The 24,496-nt window shown below is 53.8% G+C and overlaps 1 long non-coding RNA gene across 3 annotated transcripts; it reads right to left on the bottom strand.

Moving 5' to 3' along the window:
- Positions 1-6,295: 6,295 nt before the first annotated feature.
- LOC133085704 (uncharacterized) lies at positions 6,296-24,162 on the bottom strand. 3 transcript variants are annotated; one of them, XR_009699584.1, is made up of 4 exons: positions 24,086-24,162; positions 19,593-19,704; positions 18,577-18,900; positions 6,296-6,381 (listed from the first exon to the last, which is right to left on the bottom strand). It is a non-coding gene; the product is annotated as an uncharacterized LOC133085704 (long non-coding RNA). The 3 variants fall into 3 exon arrangements; XR_009699582.1 differs by lacking the exon at positions 6,296-6,381 and having other exon boundaries at positions 18,496-18,900; XR_009699583.1 differs by lacking the exons at positions 6,296-6,381; positions 24,086-24,162 and adding an exon at positions 21,491-21,513 and having other exon boundaries at positions 18,496-18,900.
- Positions 24,163-24,496: the final 334 nt, after the last annotated feature.

Genomic DNA, 24,496 nt, shown 5'->3' with positions numbered 1-24,496 from the left:
TACGGGTCCTGGGCGCTCTTATCAGGGGCTGGGCTGTGTAGGGTGCCACGGTCAGGTGAGTTTGGGAAACACCACATTTCAAGCCTGTTCTAGAGATTCAGGATGCACCTCTGCATGCTAAAGGCTCTGAGAAGTCCTGCAGCCAAAGCCTGGTTTATTCATTTGCTCAAATAAGACTTCAGGGCTTCCCTGGTGGCGCAGTGGTTGAGAATCTGCCTGCCAATGCAGGGGACACGGGTTCAAGCCCTGGTCTGGGAAGATCCCACATGCCACAGAGCAGCTAGGCCCGTGAGCCACAACTACTGAGCCTGCGCGTCTGGAGCCTGTGCTCCACAACAAGACAGGCCGCGATAGTGAGAGGCCCGCGCACCGCGATGGAGAGTGGCCCCCGCTCACCACAACTAGAGAAAGCCCTCGCACAGAAACGAAGACCCAACACAGCCAAAAATAAATATAAAAATAAATAAATAAATAAATAAATAAATAAAAAAGACTTCATAGGGATTTCCCCAGTGGTCCAGTGGTTAGGACTCCACGCTTCCACTGCAGGGGGCATAGGTTCTATCCCTGGGTGGGGAACTAAGATTCCACATGCCGTGCAACTCAGCCCACACAAAAAAAGAAAAAAAAAAGTAAGGCTTTTTTTTTGGCCACACTCTGCGGCATGTGGGATCTTAGTTCCCCAAGCAGGGATCGAACCCCTGCCCCCTGCATTGGGAATGCCAGTCTTAACCACTGGACTGCCAGGGAGGCTAAAACCAGGACCCAGAAGTAAGGCTTCTTATTTTTCCCAGCACACATGTTAACACTCTTCTAGTTTGTTGCCTTGATACGTCTCTAAGTCAGAACCCTCACATCTCCACTTCCTCATCTGTAAAAACGAATCGCATTCTCGCCCTAGCCGGAGTGGAGAAGACTTAGATGGGAAATGCAATGGAAGGGCCCCCAGAGGGGGACTGACAGATGCTGCCTCTGCCCCCCAGCATCTCTAGAGCACGGGCACCTCCTCTCCCAGCCCTAGATAGAGGCTCACCCACGCTCCTGCTCAGAAGCCCTGGGGAAGATGTTCCCACAGGCTGAGCGCACTTCCCCTAGGGGTCTGGGGCTGGGAGATTTTTCTGGAGCAGACTGTGAGAGCTCCTGCCTCCTGGGAAGCCTCCTTTCCTCATCCCGAGGTTCCATGAGGAATAAATGCCAGCTTTGCTCCTGTCCTGCCAGGCTCCCAGCAGTGGGAGCTGCAGCCTTGCTCTAGGACAGACCTTAACTCCTCTGGCCCACTGTGGGTTGTTCAATCCTGTCCTGGACGTGCAAGGAAGGAAGGAACGGCAACCAAAAGACATCAGAGCACTTGTTTCAAAATCAAAGGTCTGGGGAAAATCCTAGCATGCGGATGGATGTCAGCTGGAAACCGGGCTGTCGTTTTATAGACAGGAAGGCTGAGGCTACCTGCTCTCCTCTGCCTTCCCTCTGCTTTCTGGAAGGACAGTGGCCCCTGGAAAGAGTCCGTGAAGACAACCTCCCTCACCTGATGACCCTGGACTTGGTAAGTGGGATAGTTAAAGCTGTCTTAGAACTTTTGCCAGGTGTCTCTTCTAAATCTGCCCCTCCTCTGCCCAGAACCCATCCACAGCGCCCGTATGGCACCCCCAGAACAGTCTGCACCCTAATGCTGGCCTCAGGGAGCCCCTGGCTGGACCCAGATCTGACTCTTCCCTCCCAATCCTGCAGGTCTCAAGCCACAGGGGCCCACACTCCATTGGTTGTGACATGGCTCTGGGGTCCCCCGGGGTGGGATGTGTTGCAAATAGTTCTGCTTAGTTACTTTGGGGGGTCTGCCTGACAGCATAGATTCTCCCTTAGGTGTCCCCACAATGCCTGGCAGCTGATGCTCCCCTGAGGCTTCAGCTGAAGCAACAGAGGGCTTGATAGGTGCAGGTGTGCTGGGCTTGGGGCACCCACCCTCCCCCTCCAGGGTCGTGGGCTGCAGCAGCTTATAGGGCTTCCCTGGAGCGGCTGCCTTCCCCAGTGTGCTCCTTGCCCCTCATGTGTGGCCCTCCTGCCCCTAGAAGGCTCCTCATCCATCCGGTCAGGCCCACTCATCACTTGGCTGGACACGGCCAGACTTGCCCAGGTGGGTCCAAGTCCTAGCCATGGATAGAGCTGAGACCCCAGATGGAAACCTCTCTCCACCCCTCTCCCCCTCATCAGTAGGTACATTCAAATATGTGTATATGTATATTTATTCATATATATATATATTCATAGTGTGGATTTGGAATAATGTAAATCCTGTGGCTCCATTCTGTCCACTCACTGGCAGCGGCCTGGGTGGGGCAGACCCATCTCCTCCATCACCACCTCTGGCTCCTCTCACCCCACAGTGTGCATCAACCATCATCTTACTTGATACTCACAGCAACCTTCTAGGGCGAGCATTATTATTAACCCATTTTACAGATGAGGAAACTGAGGCTCCGGGATGTTGATACTGAAGACCGATCAGAGGCACCGGCTCAGAATATGGCAATGCAAGGGCATTTCTGTAGACACTGGACAGGAGGAAGTGGGGCAAGAGGATGCAACAAGAGGAATTTATGGGTACCGTGTGTGGATGGGGGAGCTGGGCAGCAGGGCCTTCTCCCCGTTGTTACAAACAGCTGCCTGCCCTGTGTGTGGTGGGCGAGTCCTGTGTTGGCTGGGGGCTTGTACCCAATGGCCTCAGAATCCCACCTGTTGCTGGGATTCCAGAAACTGGGCTCTGAGTTTGTTGGAGGCTAAAACCAGGACCCATGGCTCCAGGGGGTGCTCAGCCAGTACTAAACATCCTACTGATACCCAAAAGGTCATCCCAGGAGAGGGAGTTTAAACCAGGGAGATATGTTTCTGTCCATAGAGAGAGGGTCTTTCCAGACTGGGAGTTGACCCATTAAGGAGTAAGCTCCCCATTGCTGGAGGCATGCAAGTCAGTGCTGCTATAACAGGGGGAAAATCTGGTCACTTCCAAGTTCCTTTCTGTCCCTGAATCTGTGAGTCTATGAATGTTTAGATCTTTCATGTACTTTATATATTTATTTGTTCATTTATTTATTTATTTATTGGCTGGGTTGGGTTTTTCTTGCTGTGCACAGGCTTTCTCTAGTTGCGGTGAGCGGGGGCTGCTCTTCGTTGCGGTGCGAGGGCTTCCTATTGCGGTGACTCCTCTTTTTGTGGAGCACGGGCTCTAGGTGCGCAGGCTTCAGTAGTTGTGGCACGCGGGCTTCAGTAGTTGTGGCTCGCGGGCTCTAGAGCACAGGCTCAGTAGTTGTGGCGCACGGGCTTAGTTGCTCCGTGGCATGTGGGATCTTCCCGGACCAGGGTTCAAACCCATGTCCCCTGCATTGGCAGGCGGATTCTTAACCACTGCGCCACCAGGGAAGCCCCTTTTCATGTACTTTAAGTATAGGCAATATTTCTATAGAGTTCAAAAACCAGAGAGCACGAAACTAAACCGGTGAAAAGGGCTCCTTCCCACCTATGCCCAGGCCTCAGGTCCCCTTCTGGAAGCCATGGGTGATACCAGGTTCTGTGCCATCCTCCGGAGTCTGTGTGTGCCAGCACACTCGCTCTTAATTTTTCAAATAAATACATATTCATGTTATTTTTATTTGTGTTCTGTCTCTTGCTTGTTTCTCTGACAGTGGATTTTTGGCGGCAGCCTGATGATTCAGGACAGTCCCCTCTAGGTGTCCACATGTATAAAGTCGGGGTAACCCCCACCTCATGGGGCTGTTGGGAGATGACCTTTCCCTGGTGACACCCAGCAAAGCACCTGGCACGCGTTCAGCTTCCTGAGAAAGGTCCTATGTCAGGGGGTGTCCGGGAGTGAGCCAGCCCTGGCCTGCGTGGCTGCAGGAACTCCTCAGGCCACCAGGGGGCCCCATGGAGCAGCCCAGTCCTGCTGGTGGCCACACCATGTCCCGAGGTGACCAACACAACACCGGAGGCTCCTTGGCAGGTGACCGGAGGCACCTGGGCTGGGACTCAGCATTTTGAATTTCCAAGAGCACTGCCTCTCCCTCCATCCTGCCACTGTCCTCCTTGTCCAGGAATGCAAGGGCAAGAAGCAGAGGTCACCTGTGACCCCACTTACCTCTCCTGAAAAGAGCAACAGTTTTTAAGCCATCTTTTTGGGTTTTTTCATTCAAAGACAGAGAGGAAGAGGTTGTCCCATGCACAGCCACAGCCCACCTGCCCCATCCCGTCCTAACCCCTTAGCACCTGGGCCCTTGGCTGCTCCTGGACTGTGGGACCCCAGCCTGCCTTAGCAACACTCCCTGGGGACCTTGGTCCCTGTGAGACCTCATCACCTTCGTGCTGTCCATTTGCTGAAGGAACCTTGCAAATCCACCCTCTCCTCCTCTCTGCTCGTGCTGGTGCCTCCCCTCTGGGCGCCCCAGGTTTTCTCAACCCTGTATCTGTGAGCTAGCCTTCTGGGCAGCCTGCAGGCCAGGCACCCATCCTGCTGGGAGCCTGCAGGCCAGCTCTGGGCTGACACGGGCGCTGGCGCTGGGTTCCCCATTCGGAGGCCGCAGACTTGGTCTCTAAGCCCAGAGCTGGGGCAGCTGGGCGGGCTGTGTCCCAGAGACTGGAAATGGGTCTTCAGCAGTTTCTACCCCTTTCTCTTGGTCCCAGATGCAGGACAGACCAGAACAAGATGGAACTGGAATCCTGGCTGGAGCCGGGAAGCAGGGAACCTGTTAGGCAGGCTCCACCGGGGCCTCTCAGCTCCATGGGAACCAGGGGGCCTGAGGGGCTCAAACACACGGGCCCGGACCCCCAGGGGCAGCAAGCCCTCTGGCTTCACCAGCCCAGAGCCGATTCCCCCTGGGGCCACGGGGCTGTCCCAGCCACACATGGAGACCACCACGCCACAGGGTCTATCACCATCAAGTCCCGTCTCGGTGAGCCCACCTCTTCTCCAGCATCAGGGCAGACAGCCCCTTCTTCAGCTGACCCCACCTGGAGGGATAATGGTGCAAACGTTTATTGGACACCAGCACGGGCCAAGCACACTTCCAGCCCGCAGTCCTCACAATGACCTTGAGCTTTGCCCTGTTGTGCAGATGGAGAAACAGAGCAGCAGCTGAAGTCACTTGTCCAGGGTCACACAGGAAACAAGCAGAAGTGCCAGGATTTGAGCCCAGGGACCATGCGCTTACCCAGCAAGACGCACTGCCTTTTGGAGCAGGGATACTTAGCTTGCCTGGGGGGTAGGTCTGGGGGGGACTCTGCTTTATCAAAACAGTGAGTGCCTCTGGTTGAATTTTCAGTGTTCCCGTCCATGAATCTCTGCTGTATCCATCACCAAATGCTTCCAGGAGCAGATGGGCCCTGAGTGGCTGCCTGAGTCCAGGATCTGCCAGAGGGTGGGAGAGACCCCGTGTTGTTGACCCAGCCTGCAGACTCAGGCCGCATGATGGGGCCTCACATATTCAGTGTAGTCCTGGGGCCAGATGGGACAGGACTCTGCCGAGCCCTGGACACCAAGCAGGCACCTGGTCCCAATGACGCAGCCACCCAGACCTGCCTGCCGAGGGCACTGCCCTCAATAATAATAATTACAACTATTATGAGTATTCTATTGTGATGATGGTAATAACCTTGGAAGCAGCTTTGGCGCGGTGGCCAGGAAACCAGACTCTGTGTCAGGCAGACTGGCACACCTTGGCCGCAAGACTTTCTGCCAGTGACGTGACCTCCCTGGCCTTAGTTTCCTCCTCTGCAAAGTGGGATGAGGTTGTGGAGAGGCGTCAGTTCCCACGGGCTGCCCGGGGGTGGGGCTGCCCAGGGAAGAGTCCCGGCCAGCCTGGTGGGGACCGAGTTGCAGCCACAGGAAAGGAGGCCCCAAGATGCTGCCACGTGGTGGACCCTGAACCCACCAGCAGCCTAGGGAACCTACAATTCCAAGTTCCGTGGGCTGCAGCACCTGCCTGTCATCAGCAGACGCCCTCGACTGGTGGCTTCTGCACTTCACCCTCAAGGCAGTTTTCACTAGGTCAGGGACTAGTTTTTTCTCCAGACTCCTCTCTGTTAAGCAGATTTGAAATGGATGGGCTGCCCATTTTATTTATTTATTTTTATTTTTATTTTTTTGGCTGTGCCGCGAGGCAGGCGGGATCTTACTTCCCCGACCAGGCGTTGAACCTGTGCCCCCTGCAGTGGAAGCGTGGAGTCTTAACCACTGGACAGCCAGGGAAGTCCCTGGGCTGCCCATTTTAGAGATACGGTGACTGAGGCACACGGGAGGCCGAGGGCTTGCTTCGGATCTTAGAGAGGGGCCCAAGGCCAGTAGTTCAAGCAGGGATTCCGAATTTGGCCTCCTCTGTGTAGTGAACTAGGCTCCTGGGGGAAAGAAAAAGGGACACAGATCATAGTTGCATGAACACGGGGGCGAGAAGGGAGTCGGGTGGCTTACAGAGGCCACTAGTGCCGTGAAAAAACTCACACTTACAGGCCAGCTGTTCCAGCTGCCACCAGCCTTCTCTCCTCAGATCCCAGGATGGGGACACGGGGGAGGAGAAGCCAGGTCCCACTTCTGCCACTACCAGGGTCAGAGAAGGGGCAGGGTGTCCCCAGGTCGGGAGCTGGGGCTATAAATGCCTCATCCTGTGTAAGTTGATAAGGAGACCAGACTTGTCCTTTACTGAGCCCTTTTGCCCAGACACTGTGTCACCGGCTTTGCATGTCTCCGGTCGCCACAGCAGCCCCTCGGGGTAGGCACTGTTGCTACCCTATCCACAGGTGAGGTGAAATCCAAGAGGTGAAGCGACTGTTTAGGCCACACAGCTGGTGGAGGGCAGGGCTGCCCTGGAACCCGGGTCGGGGAGCCCCCAGGACCCTTGCATTGTCTCATCTTACGCTCCAGGGAGCCCCCCTGCCAAGAAGAAAGAGGAACAGCTGGATGTTGAGAACAGAGCGAGGTGGAGAGTTAGCTCTGGGCTCGAATTCCGGCTCTGCTAAGCCCTTGTCTTTCCGAGATCCCATCCCCTTGCGTGCAGGCATGGGTGACTCCCCCGCCTCGCCAGGCTGCCTCGTAGACTTGCAGGCAGTGCAGGGGTGCCCAGCTCACGTAGTGGATGCTTGTTAACAGTAAGTTTCCATCTTCCTTTCCCTTGATAATAAAGCACTTAGTAGGTGCTCAATAAAAGTTAGTTTCCAACTTCCTTTCCCTCGGTAAGAAAGCAAAGTGTTCCCTCTCCCAGACAAAATATTTACATTTTAGTAGAAGCCCTTGTCTTAAGAAGGAACGTGAGGGATGGTGGAATTCGAGGCGGCGGCATGCTGTGTCAGGCCAGGAGGCGGCTAGGAAAGGCTCTTCGTGAGCGGCCCCAGGGAGGCTGGTGCTGCCAGGGTCCTGCCCTCCTCCCGTGCCAAGCGGGGTTATCATCATCTCAAAAGCACCACTTCTAAAAATCACCCAAATTCTCCTGAGCTGAGCTCATTTCACAATCTTGAGATAATAGAGAAGGATTTCCCTGGGCTCATACATACCTTTGGGAATCGTGGTTCTCAGAGCCAGCCTCAAAGGGAAACAGGCATTCAAAGAAATACAGAATAAGGCTGCTGCAACACCATTCATCCCTATTAAATCACACACACACACACACACACACACACACACACACACAGCCGTTCATCATTAAAATGACAAAAGCCAGTGCTGGCAGCTCTGTAGGAAACAGCACACCCAGGAAGGCTAGAATGTTCTTCCCCAACTCTGCTGCCTACAGAAATGGGGAGCCCCCTTTCAGGCCCAGCACATGCATCTCCTCTACCATGAAGCCTTCCTAGCTTCTCAGTGGAATCACTGCTCCTCCCGGCAGTTCCCATAGCACATTAGTCTCATTTAAGGCGTGACTCTCTGTCCCCTTCTGTAGCCCCAGCCAGACTGTGAACTTGATGACAGGGACCGTGGCACCTGGCTCATTCAGACGGTGAACACAGAGAGCCCACCCCATGCTGAGCATTTTGCCCACATGATCTGTGACCCTCACTAACCCTTGACCTGGCGAGCATCCTCATTGGACAAACGAGGAAACTGAGGCTCAGAGAGATTCAACCATTTGCCTAAGCCCAGCTGGCCCCGAGCCTGGGCTCTTTCAACAGTACAGAGCTTCCTCTTCAGGGGCCGGGTCCTGCCTGGGCTTTGGGAACCCCAGGGTGTAAGTGGGGGGCTGGGCAGACAGGGCCAGCACTGTGCATGGGGGCCACGACCAGGGAAGCCAGGGGCCTGTGGGAGCCTGATGGGTTGGGAGGGGGGTGTGGAGACGGACTTTACAAACCTGTTTCCTGGCGTGGGAGTCAGCCAGGTGAGGAAGAGGGACAGGGCATCAAAGGGAACACTGTGGCCCAAGGCATGGAGGTGTGACAGATAAGAGTGTGTCTAGGGGACAGGCTCTTTATGCTGTCCTTTTGGTGGAATGGAAAATGTAGGCTGGAGAGCAGAGCAGTTAGGGGGGAAGTCATAACTCCCTGGACAGAGTGACCCAGGGACAAAGTTCACCTTGTAAATCAGTGCAATCTAATATAAGAGGGTCTCTAAAGATGGGCCATAGGTCTCTGCCTTCAGCTCTGTTCACTTCCATCCAGCATCTGCATGGAGCCACGGGAGGCTTGCTTATCAGATGTGCAAATGACAACGCCCCGTGAGAACACAGCATTTCCAGGAACCTCAGCAGGTGAAACAAGGGACTGAAACGAACAGAATGGAATTGAACAAGGAGAGCCAGAATAACCTGCCTTGAAGCACAAAAGGTTGAATGCACAGACTGACAAGGTATTGGTGAGGCTTTTTTCCCCCAAATTGTCTATAAAATGGGCATCTCCTGTGGCTGAGATGGGGCGACCTGTTTCCTGGGCCTGCCCACAGAAGGTTCTTTATAAACTTTCTGTGGTCTGTGGGCCCTGGAAGGATGTCCTGTACCATCAGGTGTCCTGGCCCTGGGAGAGTCCTTCAGAGGAGGCAGCCAGAGGCCTGGCTCCAGGAAAGGCATCCCCAGCGATGCCTGTAAGGCTCCCCTACCCCCTCACAACAGCTGGGGTTGGCCTAACCCACATAAGCCCCCAGTCCCACCCAGGAACAGCCATTCCTGCTGCCCTGAGACCAAAGAGGGCCACGGCCGGGTGAATGGAAGCTCTGGGGCAAGGTGACAGGAGTAACTCCCTTCCTGTGGGAGTGGATGGATGATGGCTACCTGTGCCTGTGATGAAATACGGACAATGGCTGGGAAAACTGGTCAAGGGGAGACTCAGGAAGCAAGGTAGCCTGGCACACAGCAGGTGCTCAGTAAACAGTGATGAGTCGTGAATGAGTCAGCCATCTTCAGATCACCAGGCAAGCCAATTTAGTCCCTGTGCCTCAGTTTGTGCAGCTGTAAAGTGGGTATAACATCCAGAGCAGAGTAAGTATTGGGCAAGCAGTGGCATAGCCTGGGCACTCAGCCCAGGAAGACCCTTCTACCCAGCCAGTACAACCTCTAAGCCTCTGAGAGATGGTCATGCTGGCTTAGCTTGTCCACCTCCAGGGACAGAGAGCTCACTTCCTGGAGTCTGAAACAGAACAGACACCAGCCTGCCTTCAAAGAATTCATAGTGGGGGGGTGGTAGAAGGGAGCACACTAGTGCCAGGCTCTGTAGGACCACGGACACTGAGAGGCTGGCCTCATAGGGCCGACACCCCGCTGCTCCTATTAGAGGCGTTCCCAGTAGGGGTGGGCCAGAGTGTCCCATGGATGGGCCCTGGAGGCGTGGCCCCCACCTCAGGCAGGTCAGAGGGTCCAGGGGCCAGAAGCCCTTCGTTGTCTGAAAAGACAAGGAATGAGCAGCCCACTGGGTTTCCAGGCCTTCTTTCTGGTCTCTCCCAAAGCTGCTGACAGCTCTGCCTCCCCAGGGAGGTGAGGGATGGTTTTCTCGCTTCCTGTGACCTCCACGGAGAAAATCTATCACCTGCTGGCGGAGCAATCCGGGCGGGCCCCAGAAAGATGGCACTGAGTCACCTGGGCCCTCGTTGCTCTGACAGCCGTGAACGCGTCAAGCCGGTAATTAGCTCTTACAGGAAAGGGCCAGATCTGTCATTTTCCTCCGGAAGTGCCAAAGGGGACTTGCCGGCTGCCCCTCCCTGAAGCCAGAGAAAGGCCGGATCCCCATCCCGGCGCTAGACTAGATTAGGGGTGTGGACTAGAGCGGGAAAACGTCCATCCTTCCGCTCAGGAACCCCACTTCTGGGAACTCACCCCAAGGAAACAATCCGACAGGAAAACCAAGCTGTGCACAAACATGCCCCCACGGGAGTTATTTGTAATAGTTCAGCCCCGGAAGTAAACCTCGTGTCCAGCAGTGGGGGAGCAGCCAAGCACCTCTGCTGCTTAAATACCACACCCAACTGTGAAACTGGGTGAATTGGGGGGTGGTGCTTGGAGGTCCTGGATCAGTCAGCCTGCGATTCCTGATGGCCCCATCCCCAGCCTGGCCCCATCAAACAGACCAACTCCAGGCTTTACCCGGAGGTGGTGGGTCAGAATCTCCAGGGAAGGGGTCTGGGTGACAAGTGTCCCACGTGATTCTTATCACCAGGCAGGTGTGGGAAACCCTGCTCACAGCTAAAATTGCAACGTCAGCAATGCATTTATTTAAACCTTGCTAAGTCTTAGTTTTTGCATCTCTGAAATGGGCCTAGCACCGGGCCTGCCCGTGGGATGCTGGGAGGGTTAGTGAGATTATGGACACGATGGCCCCATTGGGATACGGGGCTCTGTGAGCTGCTGTCACCACTTATACAGGCTATGTGTCCCTCTTCCTCTCCCCAACCCTGTCCTATCACCACCAGGGGAATCTACAGCTGTGCATTGCATCCAGGCCACACAGGCTGGTTTGAGGACATCCAGTGCCAAGGGGTGCGGGAAGGCTGGTGTGATGTTTCTGCGGGGGTCTTCTCCCTGCTCCCCACTGCCCGGCCGGGCTCAGTTCCAGTCAGCGGAGGGGAGGAGGGAGGCTCTCGTGAGAGCACGGCCAGCCCTGCGCACCAGGGTGTGTCAGGCTCCAGAAGGCGGAATGCCGCCACATTTCCCGTTCCTTTCCTACCTGGGTCCCCAAGAGCCAGGGGTGTTCCTGGGGGTTTCTGAGCCCCTGCTCTGTACCCACGCTGGTCCAAGCATTGGGAGGGTCCCCGTGGAGAGGAGGCTCCTGAGGGAAGCAGCTGGGCTGAGTTCCTAAGAATCTTCCAGAGAGAAGGAAAGGCCAGGCAAAGGCCTGGGGCTGTTAGCTTTTCAGCTGAGGGAACAAGGCTAAGGGGACATTAGGGAGGTGGTTGTACATGCAGGTCTGGAGCTTCGGGTCCTAGTAGGTTTATTTTATATATTTTTTAATTTAAAAAAATTTTTGGCCACGCTGTGCAGCATGCAGGATATTAGTGCCCCCTGCATGGAAGATGGAGTCTTAACCACTGGGCCGCCAGGGAAGTCCCCCGAGTGGGTTTAAAAGGCATGAGGCTATAGACGCAATTATAAAGCCGGGCTGGGTGTGCCTCTCCAGGCAACCAGGAAGATCTAGGTGCAGAGTCCAGGGAGGTTGAGGGTGTCCCACTCCTTGGATGGATGAGTCTCTTTCTTCCGAATAACTCTCGGTATCTCCGTGTGTTCGCTGGAGGGACTGGACCAGGTCGGTGGTCCTGAGCCACTGCGTATGCTCAAGGGGCATTTTTGTTTTGTTTTGGTTTTTGGTTTTTCTTTTTGGCCGTGCCATGTGCCATGCGGGATCTTAGTTCCCCGATCAGGGATGGAACCCATGCCCCCTGCAATGGAAGCGTGGAGTCTTAACCACTGGACCACCGGGGAAGTCCCCCGAGGGGCCTTTTTGAATCTTAAGAGTTTGGGGCTGCAAACCTAGATAGATTGGACAACAGCAAACTCGTCAGCAATAAGCATGACTCGGAGCCCATCTCAGGAGCACGGAGACCCCCTGGAGCCACCCCTGCCCCCGTCGGCTGCACCTTCCGCATGGAGGTGCCTGTCCACTGCCCTGCCCGGCTCTCTCACAGCCCCCAGGATGCCGCATCTAAGTGCAGTCCCAGCTGATGCCAGCCCTTCCTCTTTGGCAGCTGGTGGTACCCCCTCGACAGGACGCCCCCCACCTGCTGGGCGAACACTGGGGGTGTTCGTGTGTGACTACATATTAGGGAAGATAAACTGTACAGTCGAGTGAAGGGTTTGCAGTCTCCCTGCTGAGTGCCTCCAGGCCAGGAGGGGTGACTCCGGCCCTGAAATTCCAGCGAGGCTGCCTCTCCCTGGCTCTTCAATGGGTCTTCCACCGGCCTTTGTAGCAGGTGCACCTGCCATGGCAGGGACCTGTTACGGACCCCCAGATACACACCGAACCTCAGCTTCTGTGGGCACGAATGGGCGTAATAATTCCTGCTCACCTCGCAGGCTTGCTGGGAGGATGGGAGGAGGAAGCTGCCCAGAGAATGCTTTGTAAACTGGAAATGGCCGTGAAGAATGTCGGGGCGGATTAGGCTGGGCGGGCCGCCAAGGGGCGAGGCTGCGGGGCCTAGGCTGCAGCTGATGAGGGTCAGGTCTGGGGGGCTTCTGTCAGGGAGCATTGCTGGTCCTCCTCTCGTTTTTTTTCTTTCTTTAACTTTTCACTTTATATTGGAGTATAGCTGATTAACAATGTTGTGTTATTTTCAGGTGTACAGCGAAGTGATTCAGTTATACATATACATGTATCTATTCTTTTTCAAATTCTTTTCCCATTTAGGTTGTTGCATAATATTGAGCAGAGTTCCCTGAGCGCTAGACAGTAGGTCCTTGCTGGTCCTCCTCTCTTGTTTAACATGCCCCAGCCCGGATGTAGGTTTTATTATTATTAGATTAATTATATTTATATTGCAAACAAAATAATGTATGAACTTAGGTTAAAAAAAATCAAATAACATGAAAAGGTTCAGAAGGAAATGAAACATTTCCCTGGCCCTTCCTCCCCTTCCCCACTCCCCAGAACAACCTGTTTCCACATTTAGTTGTTCCTTCTGGTTTTGGTCTCCACGTTTCTCAGTAAGATGCTCCCGTGGCTATTTCTTGATTTTTCAATTCTAGACTTTTCTAGAATTCCTTCTGGTCATGACAGATGAGGCTTCAGCTCCCACTCCCTCAGCATCCCCTCAAAGGCTCTACCCAATTCTTAGTTGACCAGTGGTCCAGGGTTTTATTATTATTCTGTAAATGTTACCTATGAAAGTACCTAGTAGGGCTTCCCTGGTGGCACAGTGGTTAAGAATCCTCCTGCCAATGCAGGGGACACGGGTTCGAGCCCTGGTCCGGGAAGATCCCACATGCCGCGGAGCAACTAAGCCCGTGAGCCACGACTACTGCGCCTGCGCTCTAGAGCCCGCGAGCCACAGCTACTGAGTCCACATGCCACAACTACTGAAGCCCGTGCGCCTAGAGCCCGTGCTCCGCAACAAGAGAAGCCACTGCAACGAGAAGCCCGCGCGCTGCAACGAAGAGTAGCCCCTGCTCACCACAACTAGAGAAAGCCCACGTGCAGCAACGAAGACCCAACACAGCCAAAAATAAATAAATTTATTAAAAAAAAAAAAAAAAAAGAAAGTACTTAGTGGTTCCTTTTATGGTGGAGTTTTGTTTGTTTATGTCCTAGCGTTAATGCACTTTAAAAAAAAAAACAAACTTGGGAATTCTCTGGCAGTCCAGTGTTTAGGACTCCTCACTTCCACAGCAGGGGGGCAGGGGTTCAATCCCTGGTTGGGGAACTAAGATCCCACAAGCCGTGTGGTGCAGCCAAAACAAACAACAAAAACACTTGTAAGGTCTTTATGTGTCTCTTCTTACTTTTTCTATCTGCTCCACTCTAACTTAGTGGTAGGATGGTCAAATGCCCAGGCATTTGGTTATCTTATCTAGCCCCTCCGGGCCTGGGATCTTCCAGGCTGAGCCGTCCACCCCCTGCTCTGGGGCCTGGGCCTGCCCCTCCCCCTGCTCCCCCCAGGGAAGGACCTGCCCTCCTGGGGAGCCCTCCTGTGCCCTGGTCTACTCTCAGCATCTAGAGGAGCATGTGCTTCAAAAGCTTCCTGAGAGGTGCACAGCAGTTCAGTTTTTTCCTATTTTTGGTGACCTTGCATTTCTGAAAATGTTTATATTCCAGTCTCATACTTGGCTGATGTTCTCTGTGGGCATAGAATCCAGGCAGGAAATCCTTTTCCCTCAGACTTTTAAGGCAACTGATTGCTCTGTGATCTTCTAGCTTCCAGGGTTTCTAATGAGAAGTCCAATGCCAAGCTTTTTAAAAATGTATTAATTTAAAAACACGTGCACAGGAGCTTCCCTGGTGGCGCAGTGGTTAAGAATCCGCCTGCCAATGCAGGGGACACGGGTTCAAGCCCTGGTCCGGGAAGATCCCACATGACGTGGAGCAGCTGAGCCCGTGTGCCACAACTACTGAGCCCGTTTGCCACAACTACTGAAGCCCACGCGCCTAGAGCCCATGCTGCACAATGAGAGAAGCCACTGCAATCAGAAGCTCACACACCGCAACAAAGAGTAGCCCCCGTTCGCCGCAACTAAAGAAAGCCCACGCACAGCAACGAAGACCCAACACAGCCAAAAATAAAAACAAAAAAAACAAAACACGTGCACAGAGTTTCAAAAATCAAATACAGTTATAAAACTTAAAAGAAAAAAAAACCAAAAAACAAAAAACAATCCCCTGCCTCATGGCTCCGCCCCTGATTCCTGCTTCCCAGAAGCAACTACTTTCAATTCTTCTGTGACTTTTCTCCACATTTGAAAACAACACACTTAGACTGCTCTTGACTCTCCAGTTTAGGTAGTACCACTGCCTTTCTCTTAGGGACCAGGATGGTTAGTCTACTCATGCGCCCACACTCACACATGCCACCCCTTCCCCCACCCTCCTAGTACAACTGTATCACAATTTTTTGGTTAAATCAACGTTGTTTACATTTATACTATTTAAACACTATGGCCAACAGAGCCACGATATGTCCTATGACTGTATTTCCTTCCTTGTAGGACTTCTGGGTTTCCCTGGAGATTATTAGTTGCCTCCTTGTTTTGATTTGCTTGGTTTTCTTTGTGCTTTTCACTAATTCACCACCAGACTCTCTGACAGAGCTCTAATATTCCTCTCAGGACAGCCAAGGCCCCAGTGACTCCATGAATTGTGTTCTCTTTCTTGGCCAGCTCCTCCTGGTGCCCTCCCTCCCTGTTCCAATCTGCACTGACTGCTTCTGGCCCTGAAGCCCTCCCTGTCCCACTTCCCTATACCATCACTTTGGGATTCCCCATTTCCTGAATTTTGGGTCATCTCGTTTCTTTGTTTAATTCCTAAGTTTAGAGAAAGAATGTCTGAGAGATAATTTTTTTTTTTTTAATCTGAACATGTCATACTCTACCCTCATACTTAATTGACTGGATACTGAAATAATTTTCCTTCAGAATCTCGAATGCATTGTTCCATAGTCTTCTAGTTTTTGGAGATACTGTAGAGAATGTCAGTGTTTTTCTGATTCTTGATCCTTTGTATGTGATCTCTCCCTTTCTCTCTGATTCTCTCTCTCCTTCTGGATGCTTTTAGGATCGCCTCAACCCTGGTGTTCTCAAATTTTACAATGATGTGCCCAGTATGATCATTTCTCCACTTCTATGCTGGCCCTTTGTGTCCATCAGCCCCAGATAATTTTTTTGTATTATATTGCTGATACTTTCCTTCCCTTCATTTTGTCCCATTAGACATGGGGCAAAAAACAGGGGCATTACGTGAACAGTACAGTGAACTCCAGAATCCCTAGCCCCCTTCCTTAACCTAGGCAGCGCATCTGAGGATCATTTGGGGAATTTGGAGAACCTAGAGAAACATCTCTAAATCCAGACACCTGGGGAGAGGTGTGCTCCCCAGAAAAGGGTGTGGCTCCTACGGCAGCCTGCTGCCAATGAACAAGAGCTTCATCTAACCCAGTGCTTCTCAGCCCTGCCTGATGGACTCCCATCCTCCAGATATTCTGATGGAATGGATCTGGGGTGGGGTCTGAGCGTCTGCATTTTACCAGCTTTTAGGCGATTCTAACCAGTGCCCAGAGCTTAGAACCACTGCGCTGACCCACTGGCCTTGTTCAGAGTTAGCCTGACTAGCTGCCTCCTTAGGACACTGACTTGTCTATGGGGGCTCTGAGCGCTTGGGATGCTAAGATGTGATTCTTTGTTGCAGAGCTGTGTCCTGGTATTGGGTCTTGGGGGTGCTGAGGCTGTTCTGGAAAGAAGGCTCAGTTCTTCTCTGAGGGTCTCAGAGCCTCAGGCTGGGCTCTGGGGCATTCCCAGGCCTTCCCCCAGCAGACCAGCACCCCACCTGCCTCATTGTGTGGCTTGTGGTTCGGGCCTACCTTTTCTTGTGCATTTGAGTATCTTTCTACCCCAGGAGGAGGCTTGCAATGATTCCATTTCCAGGTAAGATCCAGAGGCTGAGAGAGGGGCAGGACTCCCCAGGGCTACCCTGCTGGGAAATATCAAGTCAGAGACACAGATTCTAACTCCAGGGCTTTTCTACTTAACCTAGCTTCCTCCTGTAGCATTCATTTATTCCACAAGCACTCACTGAGTCCCCAGGCTCTCTGCTGGGAGGGCACCGGGGAGCAGCGATGAACAAAACGGTGAACCTGATGGTCCAGTTGTTAAAGTTACTCATGTCACAGCTTCTCTGCCCAGCTGTGGGCTCAACTGGGGGCTGGAGGGACAACTTGACTTCAGCCCAGCCTCGCCCAGAGCAGGTGACAGGAGGAATTACTGTTACTGCTGCTGCTGTATCAAACAGGAGGGGCAGACAGAGAGGGCGGGGAAGGCTGGTCCTGCGGTCGGTCGGCAGCAGCCACATTAACAATTAAGGTCTTCGCCGACTTCGTTCCACCATCAGGGCATGAAATATTCAGGCACTGGAGGAGGCTGGTCTCCGGTGTCTGCAGAGGGCAGGGCCGGGAGGGGCAGCGTTGCTGGCTGTAGATACTGGGCCAAGGGCAGCCTCCAAGGCCTGGGGTGCAAGGCATCTGGAGGCTGTAGGGGCTGGATGGGCGTGGCCCGGGGGTGTTTCATGCAGATGGCGCAGCTGCAGACACCCATGGAACACCACGGGGACCAGGCCCCTGAGGGCCCCGGAGAAGAGGGGGCTTTGTCCTCAAGGACAGTGCAGCTGTGGGGAGGCAGATGAAAACCACCCATCACAGGTGGGCCCGCCCGACTGGGCTTCACGCTTCCCAGCACAGTGATGCCGGCAGTCACAGAGATACACAGCTGGCCTCAAAGACCATGTGTCTGGGGTCTGGAACTTATCACCTGGAGTAAACCCTGCATATCTGACAAGCAGCATAAGTCTTGTAGCATTGTATTTGTGCATGCGTGAAAGCGTCAATTTGATAAAACAAACATTTCAAAGAAGTCATGGTAGGCAAGCCTGCTATACTGTTTCTTCTTTTTTTTCTCCCTTAATATACTAGGTGCCTCGAATATAAAATTTGACCTGGGTTTCTCCTGTGCTCTGAGAGCCACGAGGGTACAGACCCAAGAGAAGCTGTGCTCGTGAGCATCAGGGCCCATGTATAGGGATGTCCATGGCAGCATTGCTGGTTCCAGCAAAAAAACTAGGAACGAATGTCCTTCAACAGGAGAAAAGTAAAGGTAATGTATTCATGCAATGGAAATTAGATGGCAGAGTTCTCAGCTGGGGAGATTTTGCCCCCCGGGGCCATTTGGCAAGGTCTGGAGACATTTTTGGTTTTGTTTATTAATTTTTATTTTATATTGGGGTATAGTTGATCTACAATGTTGTGTTAGTTTCAGGTGTACAGCAAAGAGATTCAGTTATACATATACATATATCTATTCTTTTTCAGATTCTTTTCCCGTTTAGGTCATTACAGAATATTGAGTATAGTTCCCTGTGCTATACGGTAGGTCCTCGTTGATTATCTATTTTATATATAGCAGTATGTGTCTGTTAATCCCAAATTCCTAATTTATCCCTCCCCCCACTCCCACCTTTCCTCTTTGGTAATGGTAAATTTGTTTTCTAAGTCTGTGAGTCTGTTTCTATTTTGTAAATAAGTTCATTTGTATCATTTTTTAAGACTGGAGACATTTTTGGTTTTCACAACAACAGGGGCAGGGGTGCCACTTCCATCTAACTGGTGGAGGCCAGAGATGCTGGTAAACATTCCGCAGTGCCGAGGGACGGGCCCCCATCCGGCCCGACAATAAAGACTTCTCCAGTCCAAATTGTCAACATGCTGAGGCTGAGAAACCTCTTTATACAGCCAGCCGCACAAATAAATGAACCACAGTTACATATATCAACATAATAATACATGACTTAAAAGCATGTAGCCAAAGAACACATGAAGTATAATACCATTCAAATAAAGTTCAAAAGCATGCAAAATTAAGCAGTATATTTGAAGGGAGAAATACAGTATTGTGAAAGCACAGGAATAAGCAATGCAGCACTCAGAATCGTGCTTACCCTGGGGTCAGGTGGGCTGGCCAGGTGACCAGGAGGGGCTCCAGGGGCCAGCGAAAGTGGTGATTTCTTAAGCCGGGCGGTGATTCCTTAAGCCGGGCAGTCGGGTTTCAGGCACCTGCTGCTCTGCAGTTCGTTGTGATAGGAAATCGTTCATAATAAGAATAGTGTTTTTAAGTGCACTGAGGTGGGAGCTGGTCCTGCAAAGAGCTCCCCTGACTCAGTTTCCCCGTGATTGAGCATCCCTCCCTGCCCTGCTCCTCGGGGCAATGGTCTGAGTGGTTGTCAGCTGTTGAAAGGGGGAGGAGGTTATTTCAGTGGCTCCAGCTGGGAAGGGAGAGACAGGGAGGAGGGATGCAGATGTTGATACCTGCCCCACATCCCCCCCCCCCCATTGGTCCCTAAAGGCACCTTTCTCCCACCTCTGCCCAGGCCTCTGGCCAGCCTGGCTTTGCAGCCTCCTGCCTGTCTCCCGGCCTCAGCGGACCCTCTCTGATCCATTCTTCCCCTCACACCTCCTGTCACCTGCTATCAAACAAAAGTCTGCCAGTTTTCTCTTTGCTCTATACTCTTCTGTGGTTCCCACTGCCCTCAGGTTAACCTTGAGGCTTTTGCCTGTGACATCAGCGGTTCCAGGCAACCGTCTTGCGCATCACTGACTTCCTGATCCCCAGAACACGGGCTGACCATTGGGTAATGGTGTGAGTGAGCCCACCCTCCCCCCAAGACCGCCCAGGGCTGCCCTCCAGGGGGTCGACATCCCCGCAAACTTGCCTACTGGTGGCCCCAGCATCAGTGCAGTTTCCCCACCTAAAAATGTGGGAGTTGAGACACTTCATCACTAAACCCCGTATTCCATGCTGCGCCCATTCCAAAAGGAAGTTGGTGGCAGCCCAGGGCCATAGCCGGCGTCCTTTGTAGCCCCATTTCCCAGGGGCAAGCACTAGGCTTCCTGGACAGCCCTTGTTTCAATGTACCTCAGGGTTTGCATCTGGAAAATGGGTGCAATCTCAATGTACCTTATGGGAAGACTGTTCTGATCCAGAGGGTGGGGAGAACGCACAGGGAAGGGAGGCACGCACATCTCTCCAGAGCTGGGCAAGAGCCCTGCTAGTTGCTTGACACTGGCCCCTGTGGAGGAAGGCTCGTATGAGAAAACTGTGGCTCAGCGAGGTTAAGGAACTGGCCTAGGGTCACCCAGCAAGTTGGTGAGAGAGGAGCTGTGAGATGGAGCTAACAACATGCAGTGATTGATCTGTCAGCAGGAAGAGCTGGAAAGCTCTTCCCTGCGGTCCATCCAGAGGCTCGGGGAGTCTCTCTGGCTTGGTGACAATGTGGAAGGCTGAAGTAGTTGGAAGCTGGGTGATGGACATGGTCTGGGCACAGCGCAGGCCTCCACATTGTAGAACCAGAGTCACAGTGAAAGGGATGTCACAGAGCAATTGCAGTACAGGAGGCTGTAGTCTATGGGGTAAGGTGCACTCTTGGGCTGAGATGGTTGTGGGTTTGAATCCCAGCTCGTTCACTTGCTTGCTGTGTGACTTTGGACAAGTGACTTAACCTATGAGCCTCAGTTTGCCCCTTTGTAAAATGGGGATAGAGGCTCCTAACTCACAGGACTGCAGTGAGGGCTCAATGAGCCAATCCCTGTAAAGCCTTAGCACAGTGCTGGGTAGATACATACAAAGTGCTCAACTGCGAGTTCCCTGATGGCCTAGCGGTTAGGATTCTGGGCTCTCCCTGCTGTGGCCCGGGTTCAATCCCTGGTTGGGGAACTGAGGTCCCGCAAGTCACGTGGCAAAAAAAAAAAAAAAAGTGCTCAACCAACACTATCCTTTATTAATAATAATTACAGTTGCTTTTCCACGAGCCCTGATTTTTCATCATAGCCCCTCAGCTGTGCATGGTGACTTCCCCTGTTTAGGATCCTCCCTGAGGTGGGGTGCAGGGAAGAAACCCCAGAGCCCAGCCCCGGACCTGGTCAGCTGCCACTGCCTTGCTGACCTGCAGAAATAGTCAGCCACCACACAAACCTCCACTGGCCACACCAGAGTCCTTGAGCATCCACCAGCCTCTGAACACTGCCCATAAGTTCACACACAGTGATCTGAGCTTCATGGAGACAAACAACCCAGCCAACAGGATCCACGTTAAATCCTGAAGCGCTAATGACACCATCATTCTGATCATCACGTGAGGGCTGGTTTAGAATCCCTGGCACCCACTGGGTGCTGGGTAAGTGGTAGGAGGTGGTAGTTATTATTATTGCTGTTGTTGCTGCTGTTAACTATCAGAGCCTCAGGAAGGGGGCCACACTTCCCCTGTGATTGTTCCCTGATGTTCTCTGCCTCTCCTGTATGTTCCGGCAATAAGGCATGGCTGTGTCTACACACACCCCTCACCATTGCTCACCTCTAGGCCTTGGCTTTGCTGTTCCCTCCACCTGGATTATCCCAACCCTCACCTTCCCCATCTACAATCTGATAAACTCCTACTCACTCTGCAAGATTCACTGGGGGGTCACCTCCTCCAGGAAGCTGCTCCCAGTGCCTTCGGATGCTCCCACAATGATGTGTTCTGCCCCGCTCTTCTGTGGTACTTACGACAACGCGTGTACAATGCATATGTGATTGCCCATATACATACGCATTTATGCATAAATACTTAACCAATTATGTTTGTGTGTTCAGGAAATCAGTGAATGAAAGTGACCTTGGGCAAGTCATTTCCCTTCTGGGGCTCAGTTTCCTCATCTCCAAAATGAGGGGCTCAGACGCAATTGGTCACGTACTGAAGGGTCACACATTCACTCAGCAAACAGCAAATAATGGCTGCTCTGAGGTCTCTGTTCAGGGCCCCAGCCACAGAGGAGATAAGAAAGCCCCTTCCCCTCCCAGTGAGGAGACAGTCTGCTTACCGCCAGCGTGCTCTCACCATTTCCCAGGTTCACAGACACCGCGATCAGGAATTATTTTGTCTACTGTGTATTAGTGTACTGGCTCTCAAAAACATTTGTGTTGCTTTAAATGGACACACACAGCCCTGGAGATTCAGAAGAAAAAAAATTGGGGAGCGGTAGTACATCTTTATATTTTAAAAGACCCACAACTACTTTTACTGGGCATCTAGAGAATTACTGTATTAGAGATCTATGATTTGGTTTTACTGATTTCATGACAAAGCAGAGCTAAAAAAGCCAAGACACTTGACATTTCAGATCCTGGCTCGGGGTACAGGGTCTGTTGGATGGTGAGTGTTCTAGGGGGCTTGGCACCTCTTGCTGGACCCTTAGGGAGGGGGCTCTGGCTTGGATGGTTCCCCTTGCTTCAGGACCCTTTTTTAGCTCTGGACCCTCTCAGCCTCCTGCCATCTATCCTGCTCTGTCCAGCCTGTCCAGCCATGGTGCGGAGAGCAAAGACTGTCCCTGGGACCACCCACCCAGTAGCCTCATCTCTAGCACCTTGTCTTTGCTGCACCAGGGGGATGTTAGGGATGCTCTCCTGAGTCTTGGTGAGGGGGACCCATGGTCCCACAGTCTGTAGATGATGCAAGCAAGCCCCGTCTAGATGGAGGCTTTTTTTTTTCTCTTGGAAAGTTCAGCTGAAGCTGCCAGCTCTGCAGGATCAGAGGACAGAGATGCAGGCCATGGGAACCACCTGGGGCCACACACCAAGTTGGGGTGGCGGTTCCCACAAGCAGTGTTAACCATCTCAGCAACTTCCCTAGTGAGCCCACGTGTCCTACGCTCACCCCTCACTCTCCCAGCTCAGGCTTTGTTCTGGGGAGAGCCTCCAGTGAGCTATTTAATCTGGTTGGCCTTTTGGGGTAAGAAAGACCTGTACCCTTCCCAAGTGGGAGCTGGAACCCTTTCCCTCCTCAAACTCAAACTCAAACTCAGATGCACTGGGCTGGGTCCTCGAAGCACAGTGCCCCAGTGGGGAGGGTGACCCCCCGCAGGCTCACCTGCCTGGGGGAACCTCGGCTACCCTGGGGCTTGACCCTCAAAGCTATGCTCTGCCTGGCACATCCTCTCCCTGAACATCTATATGGAGAGAGGGGGAGAAGGGTGGGGAATGAGGTCCTGAATCTGGACCTCTCTGCAACCCCCCCACCCCCATCCCTTCTCCACACATGGGCCAGAGTGAGTCTCTTAAAAGGCAAATCAGGTCATATTGCATCCTGCTAACCCCCCACTGCTTTCCCAGCTGCCTTAGAATCATGGATGATCTGGCCCCTCTGACCTCATCTCTCACTCTTCTTCCCGAGCCCCCTCCCAGCCCCACTGGCCTTCTTTGAATAGGCCACTAACAGGCCAACCCTAGGGCCTCTGCACTAGCTGTTCCCTTCACCTGGAGTGCCCTTCCCCCTTATCTTTGTCCTTCTTGTCACCCAGATATCAGCTTAGACGCACCTCCTCAGAGGTCCTCCCTGACCACGGGATCTAAAGTAACTGATAATCACTTTCTGTGACAGCAGCTTGTCTTAATCCCCTGCACAGCACTTATTACAGACTCATAGCTATCTAGTTTGTTTATTATCTTCTCTCCCCTCCTCCCCGCAGGGTGCAAAGTCCCCCCAGAGGGCAGTGGCCTCCGCCGTTGTCCCCTACAGAATCCCCCAGTGGTCTAGAAGAGGCCTGGCTTACAGTAGGGGCTGTACACAGTTGCCCAATGAATGGTTGAGCAGCTGTAAATGGGGACATCAGCTGTTGCGCGGGCGCGCGCGCCAGGCCGTGGCGCTCACGGTCGAGTGCGCGGATTTTATCTCGTTGCGGGTCCCGGGGGAGGGACGCCCACCTCTGGCCGGCTGGCAGCAGACGTGCAGTAAATGCACTTCAGGGACGCGAGGATAAACGAGACGGACTCACACAGCCAGTGGGAAGACCCGGGTGCCGGGCCAGGCTGCGGTGGGGAAGGCTTTTCGCCGCCGACTCGGCGCCCCCAGAGTTAAGACCCCAGTGGGAGACCATCCTCCACCTTCCCCAGTGGTCTCCACGTCGTGAATCACAGATTCTCTCCCGAATTCCGGGACGAGCGGTCGGGTTGGCGGGGGAACGGTGCGTGTCCCCGGCGCCCTCGCCCCCTCCTGGCAAGGAAGAGGGTACGGACCGTGCTCCGGGACGGTTGGCGAGGCCATGGCCTTCCCGGTGCGCAGCCCGGGGCTGGAGTGGAATCGCCGCAACCTCGGCGCGCTCCGGCAGGGGACGGGGTGGAAATGGGGGCGGAGGAGCCGGGGGCAGGGAAGGGGACAAAGAGCCGCTCTGCCGCCGGGGAGAGCGACCCCCGTGTCAGAGTCCTATTGTCCGTCGTATCTCAGACTAAGCTGGACTCTGGTGCCCCCGGGAGGGAGAAGGGGAGCTGTCCTTCGGATCTTGGGTATTTGTTTATTTGGGGCGGGGGAGGCCGGGCGGGGCACGCGGGCCCAGGAAGGGGCTGGGCGCCCATTTCCGGGCGTCTCCTTTAAGGGAAGCCCTGCCCTACCTTTCCCACCTTCCCCCTCCTCGCAGCCGTACCTGCATTTTAAAAGCGCCCTGTAGCCCTGGGATTGGCCGAGGCCGCGTCCTCCCGGCGCAGAAACTTGAACCGCCGGTGGACTGTACCATCTCCGCGGCGTCCCCCGCTTGCGCCCCACCCCTCCCGCACACCCCCGGAGAGGCCCAATCGGACGGGCTTGGGGGCGGGACCACGGCTCGAGCGCGCCTGTGGCAGGGCCCCGGGCGGGCGGGCGCACGGCGCGGGGGGACGTGGGGGCCGGCCGTGCCTCGCCCGCTCCCTTCCCCGGAGGCGGGGCCGGGCCGCGGCGCCCCGCCCCTCCCCGCCCGGAGTGGGCGGGGCGGCTGGGGCTCCGGAGCTGGGCCGGGGGCGGGCCTCCGCCTGCTTCGCCTAAGCCCGGAGAGCGCCCGGCACTGCAGCCGCCGACGCAG

This window comes from Eubalaena glacialis, chromosome 2, assembly GCF_028564815.1.
Source record: "Eubalaena glacialis isolate mEubGla1 chromosome 2, mEubGla1.1.hap2.+ XY, whole genome shotgun sequence".
NCBI lineage: Eukaryota > Metazoa > Chordata > Mammalia > Artiodactyla > Balaenidae > Eubalaena > Eubalaena glacialis.
The sequence above is the reverse complement of the archived record's forward strand: the minus strand, read 5'-3'. Positions and strand labels throughout refer to the sequence as shown.